This window comes from Haliotis rufescens, unplaced genomic scaffold (genome assembly GCF_023055435.1).
Source record: "Haliotis rufescens isolate VD_foot unplaced genomic scaffold, xgHalRufe1.0.p SCAF_88, whole genome shotgun sequence".
Lineage (NCBI taxonomy): Eukaryota > Metazoa > Mollusca > Gastropoda > Lepetellida > Haliotidae > Haliotis > Haliotis rufescens.
Window position 1 is genome coordinate 63,749 of NW_025964381.1, and position 16,138 is coordinate 79,886.

At 40.3% G+C, this 16,138-nt stretch overlaps 1 protein-coding gene across 1 annotated transcript in view; it reads right to left on the bottom strand.

Moving 5' to 3' along the window:
- LOC124123838 (regucalcin-like) overlaps positions 1-5,545 on the bottom strand; it is a 33,607-nt gene extending 28,062 nt beyond the window's left edge. Inside the window, exon 1 of the mRNA XM_048390238.1 lies at positions 5,419-5,545. The gene's annotated coding sequence lies outside the window, so the exon portion shown is untranslated. The remainder of the gene's footprint in view (positions 1-5,418) is intronic.
- Positions 5,546-16,138: the final 10,593 nt, after the last annotated feature.

The following is a 16,138-nucleotide window of genomic DNA, read 5'->3' on the forward strand; positions in this document are numbered from 1 at the left end:
CACCTTTGTACTTGAATGAAGTGATAAGTGAGGTTATGACCTTGACATGATGCTGAAGCGAGGTTACATTGTAGTTCCCGGCTAACTGTGCTGCTTCACCTTTGTACTTGAATGAAGTGATAAGTGAGGGTATGGCCTTGACATGATGCTGAAGCGAGGTTACATTGTAGTTCCCCGCTAACTGTGGGGCTTCACCTTTGTACTTGAATGAAGTGATAAGTGAGGGTATGGCCTGGACATAATGCTGAAGCGATGTTACATTGTAGTTTTCCGCTAACTGTGCGGCTTTACGTTTGTACTTGACTGAGGTGATAAGTGAGGTTATGGCCTTGACATGATGCTGAAGCGAGGTTACATTGTAGTTCCCTGCTAACTGTGCGGCTTCACCTTTGTACTTGAATGAAATGATAAGTGAGGTTATGGCCTTGACATGATGCTGAAGCGAGGTTACATTGTAGTTCTCCGCTAACTGTGTGGCTTCACCTTTGTACTTGAATGAAGTGATAAGTGAGGTTATGGCCTTGACATGATGCTGAAGCGAGGTTACATTGTAGTTCCCCGCTAACTGTTCGGCTTCACCTTTGTACTTGAATGAAGTGATAAGTGAGGTTATGGCCTTGACATGATGCTGTAGCGATGTTACATTGTAGTTCCCCGCTAACTGTGCGGCTTCACCTTTGTACTTGAATGAAGTGATAAGTGAGGGTATGGCCTTGACATGATGCTGAAGCGAGGTTACATTGTAGTTCCCCGCTAACTGTGCGGCTTCACCTTTGTACTTGAATGAAGTGATAAGTGAGGGTATGGCCTTGAAATGATGCTGAAGCGAGGTTACATTGTAGTTCCCCGCTAACTGTGTGGCTTCACCTTTGTACTTGAATGAAGTGATAAGTGAGGGTATGGCCTTGACATGATGCTGAAGCGAGGTTACATTGCAGTTCCCCGCTAACTGTGTGGCTTCACCTTTGTACTTGAATGAAGTGATAAGTGAGGGTATGGCCTGGACATGATGCTGAAGCGATGTTACATTGTAGTTCCCAGCTTACTTTGCGGCTTCACCTTGGTACTTGAATGAGGTGATAAGTGAGGTTATGGCCTTGACATGATGCTGAAGCGAGGTTACATTGTTGTTCCCCGCTAACTGTGCGGCTTCACCTTTGTACTTGAATGAAGTGATAAGTGAGGTTATGGCCTTGACATGATGCTGAAGCGAGGTTACATTGTAGTTCTCCGCTAACTGTGCGGCTTCACCTTTGTACTTGAATGAAGTGATAAGTGAGGTTATGGCCTTGACATGATGCTGAAGCGAGGTTATATTGTAGTTCCCTGCTAACTGTGCGGCTTCACCTTTGTACTTGAATGAAGTGATAAGTGAGGTTATGGCCTTGACATGATGCTGAAGCGAGGTTACATTGTAGTTCCCCGCTAACTGTGCGGCTTCACGTTTGTACTTGAATGAAGTGATCAGTGAGGGTATGGACTTGACATGATGCTGAAGCGAGGTTACATTGTAGTTCCCCGCTAACTGTGCAGCTCCACCTTGGTACTTGAATGAAGTGATCAGTGAGGTTATGGCCTTGACATGATGCTGAAGCGAGGTTACATTGTAGTTCCCCGCTAACTCTGCGGCTTCACCTTAGTACTTGAATGAAGTGATAAGTGAGGGTATGGCCTGGACATGATGCTGAAGCGATGTTACATTGTAGTTCCCCGCTAACTGTGCGGCTTCACCTTGGTACTTGAATGAAGTGATAAGTGAGGTTATGGCCTTGACATGATGCTGAAGCGAGGTTAGTTTGTAGTTCCCCGCTAACTGTGCGGCTTCACGTTTGTACTTGAATGAAGTGATAAGTGAGGGTATGGCCTTGACATGATGCTGAAGCGATGTTACATTGTAGTTCCCCGCTAACTGTGTGGCTTCACCTTTGTACTTGAATGAAGTGATAAGTGAGGGTATGGCCTTGACATGATGCTGAAGCGATGTTACATTGTAGTTCCCAGCTTACTTTGCGGCTTCACCTTTGTACTTGAATGAGGTGATAAGTGAGGTTATGGCCTTGACATGATGCTGAAGCGAGGTTACATTGTAGTTCCCCGCTAACTGTGCGGCTTCACCTTTGTACTTGAATGAAGTGATAAGTGAGGTTATGGCCTTGACATGATGCTGAAGCGAGGTTATATTGTAGTTCCCCGCTAACTGTGCGGCTTCACCTTTGTACTTGAATGAAGTGATAAGTGAGGTTATGGCCTTGACATGATGCTGAAGCGAGGTTACATTGTAGTTCCCCGCTAACTGTGCGGCTTCACGTTTGTACTTGAATGAAGTGATCAGTGAGGGTATGGCCTTGACATGATGCTGAAGCGATGTTACATTGTAGTTCCCCGCTAACTGTGCGGCTCCACCTTGGTACTTGAATGAAGTGATAAGTGAGGTTATGGCCTTGACATGATGCTGAAGCGAGGTTACATTGTAGTTCCCCGCTAACTGTGTGGCTTCACCTTTGTACTTGAATGAAGTGATAAGTGAGGGTATGGCCTGGACATGATGCTGAAGCGATGTTACATTGTAGTTCCCCGCTAACTGTGTGGCTTCACCTTTGTACTTGAATGAAGTGATAAGTGAGAGCATGGCCTGGACATGATGCTGAAGCGAGGTTACATTGTTGTTCCCTGCTAACTGTGCGGCTTCACCTTTGTACTTGAATGAAGTGATAAGTGAGGTTATGACCTTGACATGATGCTGAAGCGAGGTTACATTGAATTTCCCGGCTAACTGTGCGGCTTCACCTTTGTACTTGAATGAAGTGATAAGTGAGGGTATGGCCTTGACATGATGCTGAAGCGAGTTTACATTGTAGTTCCCCGCTAACTGTGTGGCTTCACCTTTGTACTTGAATAAAGTGATAAGTGAGGGTATGGCCTGGACATAATGCTGAAGCGAGATTACATTGTAGTTCCCCGCTAACTGTGCAGCTTCACGTTTGTACTTGACTGAGGTGATAAGTGAGGTTATGGCCTTGACATGATGCTGAAGCGAGGTTACATTGTAGTTCCCCGCTAACTGTGCGGCTTCACCTTTGTACTTGAATGAAGTGATAAGTGAGGTTATGGCCTTGACATGATGCTGAAGCGAGGTTACATTGTAGTTCCCCGCTAACTGTGTGGCTTCACCTTTGTACTTGAATGAAGTGATAAGTGAGGTTATGGCCTTGACATGATGCTGAAGCGAGGTTACATTTTAGTTCCCCGCTAACTGTTCGGCTTCACCTTTGTACTTGAATGAAGTGATAAGTGAGGTTATGGCCTTGACATGATGCTGTAGCGATGTTACATTGTAGTTCCCCGCTAACTGTGCGGCTTCACCTTTGTACTTGAATAAAGTGATAAGTAAGGTTATGGCCTTGACATGATGCTGAAGCGATGTTACATTGTAATTCCCCGCTAAGTGTGTGGCTTCACCTTTGTACTTGAATGAAGTGATAAGTGAGGTTATGACCTTGACATGATGCTGAAGCGAGGTTACATTGTAGTTCCCCGCTAACTGTGTGGCTTCACCTTTGTACTTGAATGAAGTGATAAGTGAGGTTATGGCCTTGACATGATGCTGAAGCGAGGTTACATTGTAGTTCCCTGCTAACTGTGTGGCTTCACCTTTGTACTTGAATGAAGTGATAAGTGAGGGTATGGCCTTGAAATGATGCTGAAGCGAGGTTACATTGTAGTTCCCGGCTAACTGTGTGGCTTCACCTTTGTACTTGAATGAAGTGATAAGTGAGGGTATGGCCTTGACATGATGCTGAAGCGAGGTTACATTGTAGTTCCCCGCTAACTGTGTGGCTTCACCTTTGTACTTGAATGAAGTGATAAGTGAGGGTATGGCCTGGACATGATGCTGAAGCGAGGTTACATTGTAGTTCCCAGCTTACTTTGCGGCTTCACCTTGGTACTTGAATGAGGTGATAAGTGAGGTTATGGCCTTGACATGATGCTGAAGCGAGGTTACATTGTAGTTCCCGGCTAACTGTGCGGCTTCACCTTTGTACTTGAATGAAGTGATAAGTGAGGTTATGGCCTTGACATGATGCTGAAGCGAGGTTATATTGTAGTTCCCCGCTAACTGTGCGGCTTCACCTTTGTACTTGAATGAAGTGATAAGTGAGGTTATGGCCTTGACATGATGCTGAAGCGAGGTTACATTGTAGTTCCCCGCTAACTGTGTGGCTTCACCTTTGTACTTGAATGAAGTGATAAGTGAGGGTATGGCCTGGACATGATGCTGAAGCGAGGTTACATTGTAGTTCCCCGCTAACTGTACGGCTTCACCTTGGTACTTGAATGAAGTGATAAGTGAGGTTATGGCCTTGACATGATGCTGAAGCGAGGTTAGTTTGTAGTTCCCCGCTAACTGTGCGGCTTCACCTTTGTACTTGAATGAAGTCATAAGTGAGGGTATGGCCTGGACATGATGCTGAAGCGAGGTTACATTGTAGTTCCCCGCTAACTGTATGGCTTCACCTTTGTACTTGAATGAAGTGATAAGTGAGGTTATGGCCTTGACATGATGCTGAAGCGATGTTACATTGTAGTTCCCCGCTAACTGTGCGGCTTCACCTTTGTACTTGAATGAAGTGATAAGTGAGGTTATGGCCTTGACATGATGCTGAAGCGAGGTTACATTGTAGTTCCCCGCTAACTGTGCGGCTTCACCTTTGTACTTGAATGAAGTGATAAGTGAGGGTATGGCCTGGACATGATGCTGAAGCGAGGTTACATTGTAGTTCCCCGCTAACTGTGTGGCTTCACCTTTGTACTTGAATGAAGTGATAAGTGAGGGTATGGCCTTGACATGATGCTGAAGTGAGGTTACATTGTAGTTCCCCACTCTCTGTGCTGCTTCACCTTTGTACTTGAATGAAGTGATAAGTCAGGGTATGGCCTTGACATAATGCTGAAGCGAGGTTACATTGTAGTTCCCCGTGGGTATTCCAGTTAGACCTGTTCCACAGACCTGGTCATGCTATTTGACAAAGTGTCATCGTACCCAGATGGGGCGGGGCATTGCTCATAACAACAATCACTGGATTGTCTGGTTCAGACTCGATCATATAGTTGGAGTATTACTGAGTGCTGCGTGAAACAACTAACAAACGGTGGTGTGTAAATAATCGAATCTGGACCAGACAATCCAGTGATTGACATCGTGACATTCGATACACGCAATTGGGCTACTATGACATCCATCAATCAAGTCAGCGAGCCTGAACCCCCGATCCCGTTAGTCGCCTCTTACGATAAGCAAAGTCGCCTTTTACGGCAAGCATGGGCTGCTGAAGATCTATTCTACCCAGGATCGTCACGGGTCTCGTCATAAAAGGTGAAAAGGTTTAGTGACAGAGAAACACAGCTGTATGTACTCACCGTAGTGTGTCGCTTCCCTAACACTCGCGGTTATGATCCTGTCTCTGTGCGCTGCCCCCACTACTGTCTGGGCGTCCTTCACCTGGTGACCTCATTGATCACGCAGCTGATAATGGTGGATTGCAACAGACGCGTGAGACACACCAGCTATTGTTCTGTCGGAAAAGGTGTTGGATAGTCTGTTTTCCGAGGCGACCTCGGATATGTACTCATTCCATAAAGTATGGTAAAACTTCGGCCCGTGACGCCTGTCTTCATTTCTTTTAACATCATAACCTATGGCTAAAAGTAAACAGAGGAGTGAATGAAACTATACCTCTCAGTTTATTTTCTATTAATAGCTGAAGTTAGGGCTATTATATCCCATTAAAAAAAATTAATTTGATTTAAGACGTTTGGAAATAGAAAATAAATAGATTTCATAGGATACACTAGTGCTTATGGGTATCTAAGACATCTTATCCTGGAAAATCAATAAATTTGAATTTATCGGCACACATTTACTGTTTTACATTTCTTACCTCAGTCGTCAATGAGCCAGTTTATTTTTACACAGAATTACCGTGCCACATATTACCCTTTCACAAACTGTTGCAAGGATGAAAGATGGTTACATAGAAATAATCAAATTTAACTCTGTATACTTTCGTTTGCCCCTCACAACATTTATGTAGGGTCAGGTTTAAGTTGCTCACGGACAGGAATCGTCCCTCAGGTAAACGTGCTCATACAGAGTTACCTTTGTCAGTTGAAACACTAGCAGGATATGCGCATGCTATCGCAATGGCCGTGACATTAACGACGAGTACAGCGTCTGAAATATATAGCGGCTACAGGGGAGAGAGCACTGTTAAACCCTTGAGTAAAAATTACTCTTAATGTTAAAAATATTTTTTTACATTAAGGGTTAAAATCGTACATATCGCCCCTTATTGTAAAAGATTCTTAAAAACAAAGTTTGATTAGTTTTTTTTGCTATTTTCACATTTTTTGTTGTTTTTGCTCGGTTTCTTGTAATTATTCGTAATAAGCGACAGCGTGAGAAACTGACTTTGCTCAGAGAACAAGAGTGGCTGTAATAAGAATGTCAGGCTCGTCATTGAGGGCATGCCAGCTACTACTCTGGTAGATGATGAGCATCAGATCGCGACACTAGTCGAACATCGTCAACGGTGGATCAGGAGCGGGTGCTGCCGTCAAGGTCGAAGGTTAACTCAGCCCTAGGGTAATACCGGGGTGACCAGGGCTGTTATAGCGAGTCAACATTACATTGCAAGGAATATAGAAGATTTAACCAATAAACTGTCAGATATTGGCTTTATTTCTTTTGTACCTGAATATGACATTGTTGCTTTATATGAAACATAGTCAAGAGAAAATTACTTGCGTGACATTTTTCCAGAATATAAACTGTTTCTGTTCGGGTCGTATTCGGGAGGGATATAATGCTTTTGATAAAATATTCACTGGTAAGATATGTTGTTGATGTTCGATACAGAGAAGATGCTATTACTATTCTGTTTGATAAGAGTATGTTTGGTTTCAGTAGAGATACATTAGGTGCATTTACATATATCCAACGGGACAATCGACCTGGTATAATAACAAAGATAGACACAATGGGGTAGATATGTTGTATTTTTTTATTAAGTACCCCAGAGAGAGACTATTTACTCTTCTGTATTGATTTTGTCATAATTTGGGGCATGAACTGACAATTGATAGATTCCCCAATCACTAGATCTTTTTGAAAGCATCAGTGCCAAGAAAAATAATAAATCAGCAGGTCTTGATGACATTCTTAGTGCATATCTAAAATATTCACCCGCTGTTATAATACCTTATTTAGAAATAATATTTAACAGCATTTAATGCCCCTGAATGTTGGGCTACTGGGATAATTATCCCACTACATAAGAAAGGGACGCCTCTGTTCCTACAGAGCGATAAGCCTCCTGAGTATCCTCAGTAAAGATTTTACATCTATTGTAAACAGAAGAATTGTGTATTGGGCTGCAACACCTGATAACATATCTGAATGTCAGTCAGGGTTTGGAAAAGGTTATTCATCTCTTGATAACTGTTTTGTCATAAACTCTGTCATTCAGCGTTATTTATTCATATATTTCTACTTCTATTTGCGGAAGACTTTATTGTGTTTGGCAATTCTGTCAACAACTTACAAATGAAGTCGAATATCTTGCATGGTTTCTATTGTAAATGGGGTGGTTTATAAGGTTGTGAAAAACGGTATCATGATGGAAATGCGGTTGAAGTAGTTACTTGATACAGTAATCTTGGTTTGTATTTTAGCAATAAATAACCGATGTGGAATGTTTTAAAAAATATTCCAGTTCAGGCAAGAAAGGTGTTCCTGGTCCTGTTAATTAGTATACATTCCTTGAAACCATACTCGCCTCACTTTCACTTCAAATATTTAGATACAAATATAACATCAATACTTTTATACGCGGCTGAAAATTTGGGGTTCAGTGAAATAGAATTGAGTATGGTAGATGTTCTATTCAGCTGCTTCCGTTTCACACCCCCCCCCCCCCCCCTCCAAAAAAAATAAAATAATATAATAATAAAATAAAATAAATAAATACATAAAATACATAAAATATAATTAAAATAAAAATTAAAAATAAAAATGTTACAATATGTTGCGGTTGTACGCTGAAGAAGACCATGTAAATTGGGTAACTGTTATTTTCATATTAGAATTTGGTGATTTGGTCTAGTACTTTCAAGCATGGGGTAATAAAACCGTATTTTTAAATATGTTACGTCAGCGGTTAAAAGGTCACTTTTTTCAGGTTTGGCAAAGTGATCCATCTGAAAGCCGAAAAAATGTCTTATTATGCACAGTTTAAAACATCCATTTCACGTGAAAACTAATTGAATAGTATAACTGTAAATAAAGTCAGGGCCACATTGACTCGTTTTCGGCTCAGTTCTCACAATTTATAAATTGAACGTGGACGATATTTCATTATTCATCGTGAATTAAAAGAAAATGTAAAGCTTGCAACCTAAACCATATTGGAAAGGAATATCACTCTTTGTTAATTTGTCCATGTTATAGCAATCTGAGGCAAAGTTACAATAAATCTAAAATTTACATCTTTACAAATATTCTGAAGTTTAATACACTACTGTCATCGCAGTATTATCATTATGAATACAGCAAAGTACTTGCTTTACGCCAATGCTGTAAGAACACAAATACTACAACTTTGATAACATGCTATAAAGTTAAAACTGCATTAAAAAAAAAAAAATGCAAAGGAATGTGTTGTATTTTACACTGTTTGCACCTAAATTGTATTTCGTTTATACAAAAAGGCCCATCGCCTACAAGTACTTAATACAGTGGAGACCAATTATTCGTCATATAATATATTCTTCCTTCAACTTTGTGTGTTTACTCAGGAACAACATATAGTAGAGCCATGAAACTTGTGAAAGTGCACAACATCTTTCATATTCCAACAACCTCTCAACAATGACAACGTCGTCGTTATTTCCAGGTTTTTTAATGGGTCGTTACTGACGTGACGACGGATTTTCTTACATCTTGGTACAAAGGTGTATCTAGGGACACTATGCAATATGACTTTACTTACGTTACTACCTTGCTTCCATGGCAACGGAAAGCGGCATCTAGAGAGCTGTAGATATTCAGAGATTTCGTTCAAATTTGGTATTTGGGTACAATGTCGTTCAGGACTCAACCGAATAGGTTTTCTTACAATCATGGCAATATAACCGAGGCATCTGATTGATAGAAACTTAGTTGTTCGATTTCGTTAAAACATATTTAGATATACTTTTGCACACAAAGCACATTTTATTACAATAACAACGGATTGGAGTCCTCTGATTGGTCGAAATTTAGATAGATAACCCTATTTAAGATCATTTTTCCATACTAATAAGTCCTCTTTGTGAAACTAGGTGTGGATGATCAGCACAACATACAGTAATATAACCTCATTCAGAAATCCAAGATGGTCTCACAGTCCCCATTTTGTAATTTACAGAAATTCCTTTTGAAATCCCTCGTGAATATCATTTTATTAGATTATTAGTCTAGTGTACCCCCGCAACGACGTTAGAGTGTAATGGAATCAGCGTGTCTGTCTGTGTGACGGTCTGTCTGCAGAAATTAACTTTCCGGACAATTCCTTCTGAACTAAATGACTGATTTTAATTAAACTTTGTACGCGTGGCAGCTTCAACATGGTGTTGGGCACATTGCAATTGTGTTTCTTTTTCATTTGGGCGGAGTTATTGCCTTTTATTACTTTGTCATTTCAATTTGTCTGGACAACTTCTAAACTACTACATCGATTTCTTTCAGCTATGTAGGTAGGTGCAGCTGTACACTGTGGGACATGCCTTTATTAATTCCCCATAGGACAGTTCCAGTTAGCTTACTTTTAATCCATACATGCAGGATGTCCGAAAGTCTCATGTGACGTATTGCCATCCGTCTTTATACGGCTTCCGTCATCTGTCATGCGAAATCTTTTTACAATCCAATAGATTTATTCATGAATTATGTTGAAAGATAGCATTTTACAGCTCACCTGGTCAGCTTATGTCAGATCCCCCAGAAGATCGAATGGTCAGTACCTAGCTCACCTGAAATACTCTACAAGTCGTATGCCTAATGTTCTTTTTTCGCTGTTTTCAATCAACAATGGTCTTATTACAGGATATACTAAACTGCTATAGAAAAGGTACAGATTTCATATCCGAAAAATGTAAACTTTAAGTGGCTATTTTTGACTCGACACGATACTTGGGAAACCGACAAGGGTGTTTCTCTTCTAACAAAACATCCTTTCATTGGAATTCCTCTCGTTTGTAAAAGCATATTGTTCTGGTGTATGCTCAACTGTCATATCCGTAACTCTGCTTCAAAATGTCCATTATTTGGTTTTTAAAACTCTGTTAATGGACCATTCCAACAACCCACCACCATCTCCAATCTTGTCTGATCTTCTTGGTCTGAGTCCTTCTTTCTGTCGTAATGGTATTAGGAAAGAACGGGAATGAGGTTACCCTGCGGAGTAGTGAAAAAATAACCTTTGTAAAACAGAAAGTTTGCTAGAAATCGATTTAAAGGGTTAGGGGTCATACACCTTTTAAAAAGTCTGCACATAGCAACTTTGTGGTCGTTATAAAGAGGGGAAAGGATAAGTCATTTGCACATCCAGACAGAGTAACGATCAATTAAATCTGCAAAGTTTCATGAATGCTCTAAAAGTATAATTTTATAGTGATAACCCTAAATGTAAAAAAGATATTATCTATCACTGCAACTCTAAATGTAAAACGTTTTACATTAAGTGAATGAGTGAGTATGGCTTTACCGCGCGTTTAGCAATATTCCAGCAATATTACGGCGGGGGACACAAGAAATGGGCAACACACATTGTACCCATGGAATCGAACCCGGCGTGACAAGCGAACGCTTTAACCACTAGGCTACCCGGCCGCCCCTTTTTACTTTAAGAGCACTTTTACATTAAGAGTTGTAACAAGGGTGAAAGCGCAACCTTTAATGTAAATTATTTTTACATTTAGAGTAATTTTTACATTAAGGGTTGCAAAAAGGCTTACCCCTTATAATAAATAAGATATTGATATACCTGTGTATAATAACTAAGGTATTTATATACCTGTCTATAATAACTCAGGTATTACTATACCTGTATATAAAAAATAAGATATTCATATACAAGTGTATAAAAAACGAAGGTATTGATATACCTGTATATAATAACTAATATATTGCTATACCTGTGAATAATAAATAACATATTAATATACCAGTGTATAATAACTAAGGTATTGATACACCTATGAATAATAACTAAGGTATTCACATACCTATGAATAATAACTAAGGTATTGCTATACCTGTAAATAATAAATAACATATTCATATACCTGTGTATAATAACTAAGGTATTGATATACCTGTATATAATAACTAATGTATTGATATAGAGAGAATACTAATATATTTTATTAATTACCCATGTCAAAATATGTCCTGAACCGCAAAAGAATCGTCACCCCAAGTAACATTGTATGAAAAGTTGTCATTTAGATATCTTGGTAATTTTTGTCAAAGTTTCTAAAATTTAACATTTCCTTGTCCGGAAAAATGAAATTTGATGATAAAATACAAAGCAGATGACAATAAAACCAATCGCCCAAACGCATCACGGCAACGGCCATGGTAACCCGATACAAGTGAATTCAAATGCACATGCGTTCTCCCATTTCTTGCCCTATAAAAATCCACTCACATCGGATAACATTCATTCGTTATTGAATTGCTACCACAAGCCAAGATTGACAAAAAATCAGCGACACCAAGCCCTTGGACGATTGCAAGCTTGACAAACTGCCCGGGAAGTATCCAATGCATTTAAAGTCCACATAAGGACCATATACAGGCTCAAGCAACGGTACCAGACCACAACACTACAGATGACCGACCACGTGGTGGAAGACCAAGGGTCACTACCCGACGTCAGTATCGTCAGATTGTGCGACAGCATCTTTAAAATACTGCTGCGGAAACTGCACGACAGAAAGTGAGAGTCTGGCGACGCCGTGGTGTACGTTATTCGGATGCTTGTGTTGTTGAGAGAGACTCGTGGGTGGTCCGTGAGAGGCAATGGTGTCACAGCAGGTCGGTGCATTGATCAAGTCTTGAGACCACACAGCATACCTCATTTGGCACTTCGCCACAACCACGAGTTTCAGCGTGATAACTCCCGTGCCTACACTGCGAGAGCAACAAGAGACTTCCTCCAGCAGAATGGCATCAGATCCATGCAGTGGCCTGCCCTCAGTCCCGATTTAAATCCCATTGAGCACCTGTGGGGCGAGATTCAAAGACGGCTGAATGACGTCCGACCAAGGCCGACAACTGCAGCTGAACTACATCAGGCGTTCCTCAGAGTGTGGGCTCAAGTGCCTATGGCCTTCATCAACCGCCTTATCCATTCCATGTATCGACGTTGCACGGCAATCATCAATGCACATGGGGACACACGAGACACTGACTTGTGATGCTATTTTCTTGTTGTGTATCACTGTAAGAACATTTGACACTTTAATTTCAACGTTGATGACCTGTTTTGCCAAGTTTCACCTTTTTAATATGTCTCAAAGTATGTTTACAGTGTTGGACAAATAAGGTTTTTCATATATATATCCATGGTGACGTTTCTTTTATTCAGCTTATGGTAATTCAAGCGCATTGTTGCTGGTAGGCACGACCCCTGTAAGAAAATTTTAAAAGTCAGTTAGCGCCGCGCTATGCATATCGGACAAACAGTCGGTCACTCACACTGCCAGAGTTCCCGGCTGTGCAGTACAAAAATGCCGTGTCCTTGATCTATCAGCTGAATTTATATCCTGCCCGAACCATTTTGGAAGTGAGACATCAGAGTGCTCGCCAAAGACATTCATGTTAACTGTACGACCCGATACTGAAGACGTTAAAATTAACAAACTCAAGTATGCTTGCATGTCAGTGACTGCTTCGAACGAAGGGCAAGGTCACCATCTGAATAAGCAAAGATAACTGTGATCTACTCACAGCGTTTTCCGCTGGGGAAACCTATTGTTCTCATTTGGGATGTTCTGGGCCACAAAGTCAGAAGTCAGGCACACTTCCACGGAGATTGTAAATGATTTGCATTGGTACTGTTCACTTTGAGTGATCTGGTCGTGAAGTCGTGTATGTTTATTCATGAACAAACATCTCCCGAAACAGTGCCGAAAAAAAAACCCGCTTCAAAGGGGACACTGATGGCACAACCGGAGCATCCAACGTAAGTCCAGATATATATCTAGATTGTTATGACTGACTTCATTTCCCCACGCTTATCCTTTTATGTAAAATCAAATTGAAAGTCGAGAAAGTGATTGGGTGCGTCGATGTCACGCTCACAGGGACCCTCGATCTATCGATCGGTAGTAGTACATTGCAAATGGATATAGCTCGATTATAAAATGTCTGTGGTAGTTCTGTGCATAACTAATACAGAATGCAAAGCGAAGTTGATGTGTGTGAGTGTCTTGTTTGGTTTAATAAAGCGTGTGTAAGTGTCTCTCGCTTTTGTGGGATTGCTTCAGTTCTGCAAATTGAATGACGAAATAAGTAGTTCCGGTGTGACCGAGGTCACAGTATCCAATCAATACGACTAAAACGAGGTCAAACTTGTACGACACACGTGTGACTTACGGATTTAGTATTGTACCACCTGTATCTTCACCGCGTGGGTAATAAATCTGTATATAATAAATAATGTAGTGATATACCTGTATATAATAACTAAGGTATTGGGATACCTGTGTATAATAACTAAGGTATTGGTATACCTATGTATAATAACTAAGGAATAGGGATAGCTGTGTATAATAACTGAGGTATGGATATACCTGTATATAATAACTAAGGTCTGGGTATTCCTGTGTGAATAACTAAGAAATAGGGATAGCTGTGTATAATAACTGAGGTATTGATAAACCTGTATATAAAACTAAGGTATTGGTATACCTGTGCATAATAACCTAGGTTTTAGAATACGTATGTATGATAACTAAGGTATTGGTGTACCTGTCTATAATGGATAAGGTATTGATATACCTGTGTATAATTACTAAAAAAGTATTGGTTTCCCTGTGTGTAATAACTAAGGCATTGGTGTAGCCTTGACCTTTGACCTTATACCACCTTTAACAACTTCAAATGTCCTCTGAAATATTGTGCCACAGGTATAGAGCAACGTTTTAGAAAAGTGAGCTTGAAATATTCCTGTATCCAATATTCATGGAATACATTATTAATTTAAATAACAAAATATATCAACATACATTCCAAACTGAAATTTATTTGACAGAAAGTCTCGTAAATGCCATCATTTAGGAGATAAACCTACTGTATTTTCAATGTAGAGCTAGGTTACCTGTAGATTTAACCGCACTAAATTGAATTTGAAACCGGTAACGTAGCTCTACATTGAAAACACTTCAGGTTTAACTCCATTCTACCATGACTGGTATACGTTGGAACTCTTCGAGGTGCTATGTTTGGTTGAGTGAGCAGGACACTCCATACATGAAAGATGGGTTCACTTTCCTACAGGGGTGGAAGGCTACATATCATAGCAACATAAAATAAATAACAGAAAACAAACATGTATAACCATTTTTCTATTTATTCAAATTAATATATCTTATAAATTACAATGTCAAATACTATCTCAATGAGAAATTTCGACGAGAACTTCAAACAGAATTTAAACAAACACAACCACCCTACAGTCATAATGCACTCGACCGGGAGCTACTCTCGGCGAAGTGAAGCCGACGACAAATGCCTGGCAACATAAAATATACACTTGAAAATTGTATTTTATCAAAACATCACGAACGTTGTCAAAACATTACCACATTGAAAACAGTCGCCCAAACACTGCACATTTTAGACCATCGTCGAATAACCATTTCTTGTTTGTTTCATGTTTAGTCACCATCAAACATGAGTGTATACTTTCTTTTGTCCGGCAGTGTATCTATCACTGAAACATGTCAACCCTCGAGTCTTGGCCTGACAAGCCACGCAACAAACAAACAAGGCACTGGACCTCACCACGGGATTCAAACTACATGAAATCAACCTTTCCAACAGAGTGGCTTGTTCATAATGTATATGTTGCTGTTGTGCTGTTGTGACCAGATCAAGAATCAAGTCACAACTGTCTATAAATAATCACATCAAGGCCAGGAAACAAATGTTAGTAAAGCTGATGATAGGAGGAGTAGTGTGTTGAGTCACCAGATCGAGAATCACGACATATCACAACTGTCTATAAATAATCACATCAAGGTCAGGAATCAAATGTAAGTGAAGCTGGTGATAGGAGGAGTAGTGTGTTGACTCACCAGATCAAGAATCACGACATATCACAACATATCTATAAATAATCACATCAAGGCCAGGAAACAAATGTAAGCAAAGCTGGTGATGGGAGTAGTGTGTGGAGTCACTATGTCACCTTGGAGCTCCACGTCATTACACTCAGATAGCATCCTCCATGTGTGTGTGTGTGTGTGTGTGTGTGTGTGTGTGTGTGTGTGTGTGTGTGTGTGTGTGTGTGTGTGTGTGTGTGTGTGTGTGTGTGTGTGTTGTGTGTGTGTGTGTGTGTGTGTGTGTGTGTGTGTGTGATTGTGGCTGCTTGTACTAATGTCGGTTTTCTAGTGCTAAGCCGTTGAGATGCTAGGCCGTAATTTTAACATGAACATACTTAAACACCACAGCACTATACATTGCTAAATACACCATATGATTAAAATCTATACAATGCTACAAAGTCCACATGATTAATATCGATACAATGTTATACACCATATGATTAATATCTATAAAATGCTATATACACCACATCATCAATATCTATACAATTAAGACATGAATTTCCCATTGTAGTGGTCTACTGAAGTATGAAGGCTTAAACCTGCGCTACGTTAAAATCGTGTTACGCTGCAGCGCGTATGAGGACTACAGGGATGTGTGTATCGCAGCTGAGTTTGAAAAATACGTGATGTGACAGGCGTCTCATAACCGGCACACGTGAACGTGATTTTGTCCAATATCGCGGAAAGCTACTTCGGCGTTTGT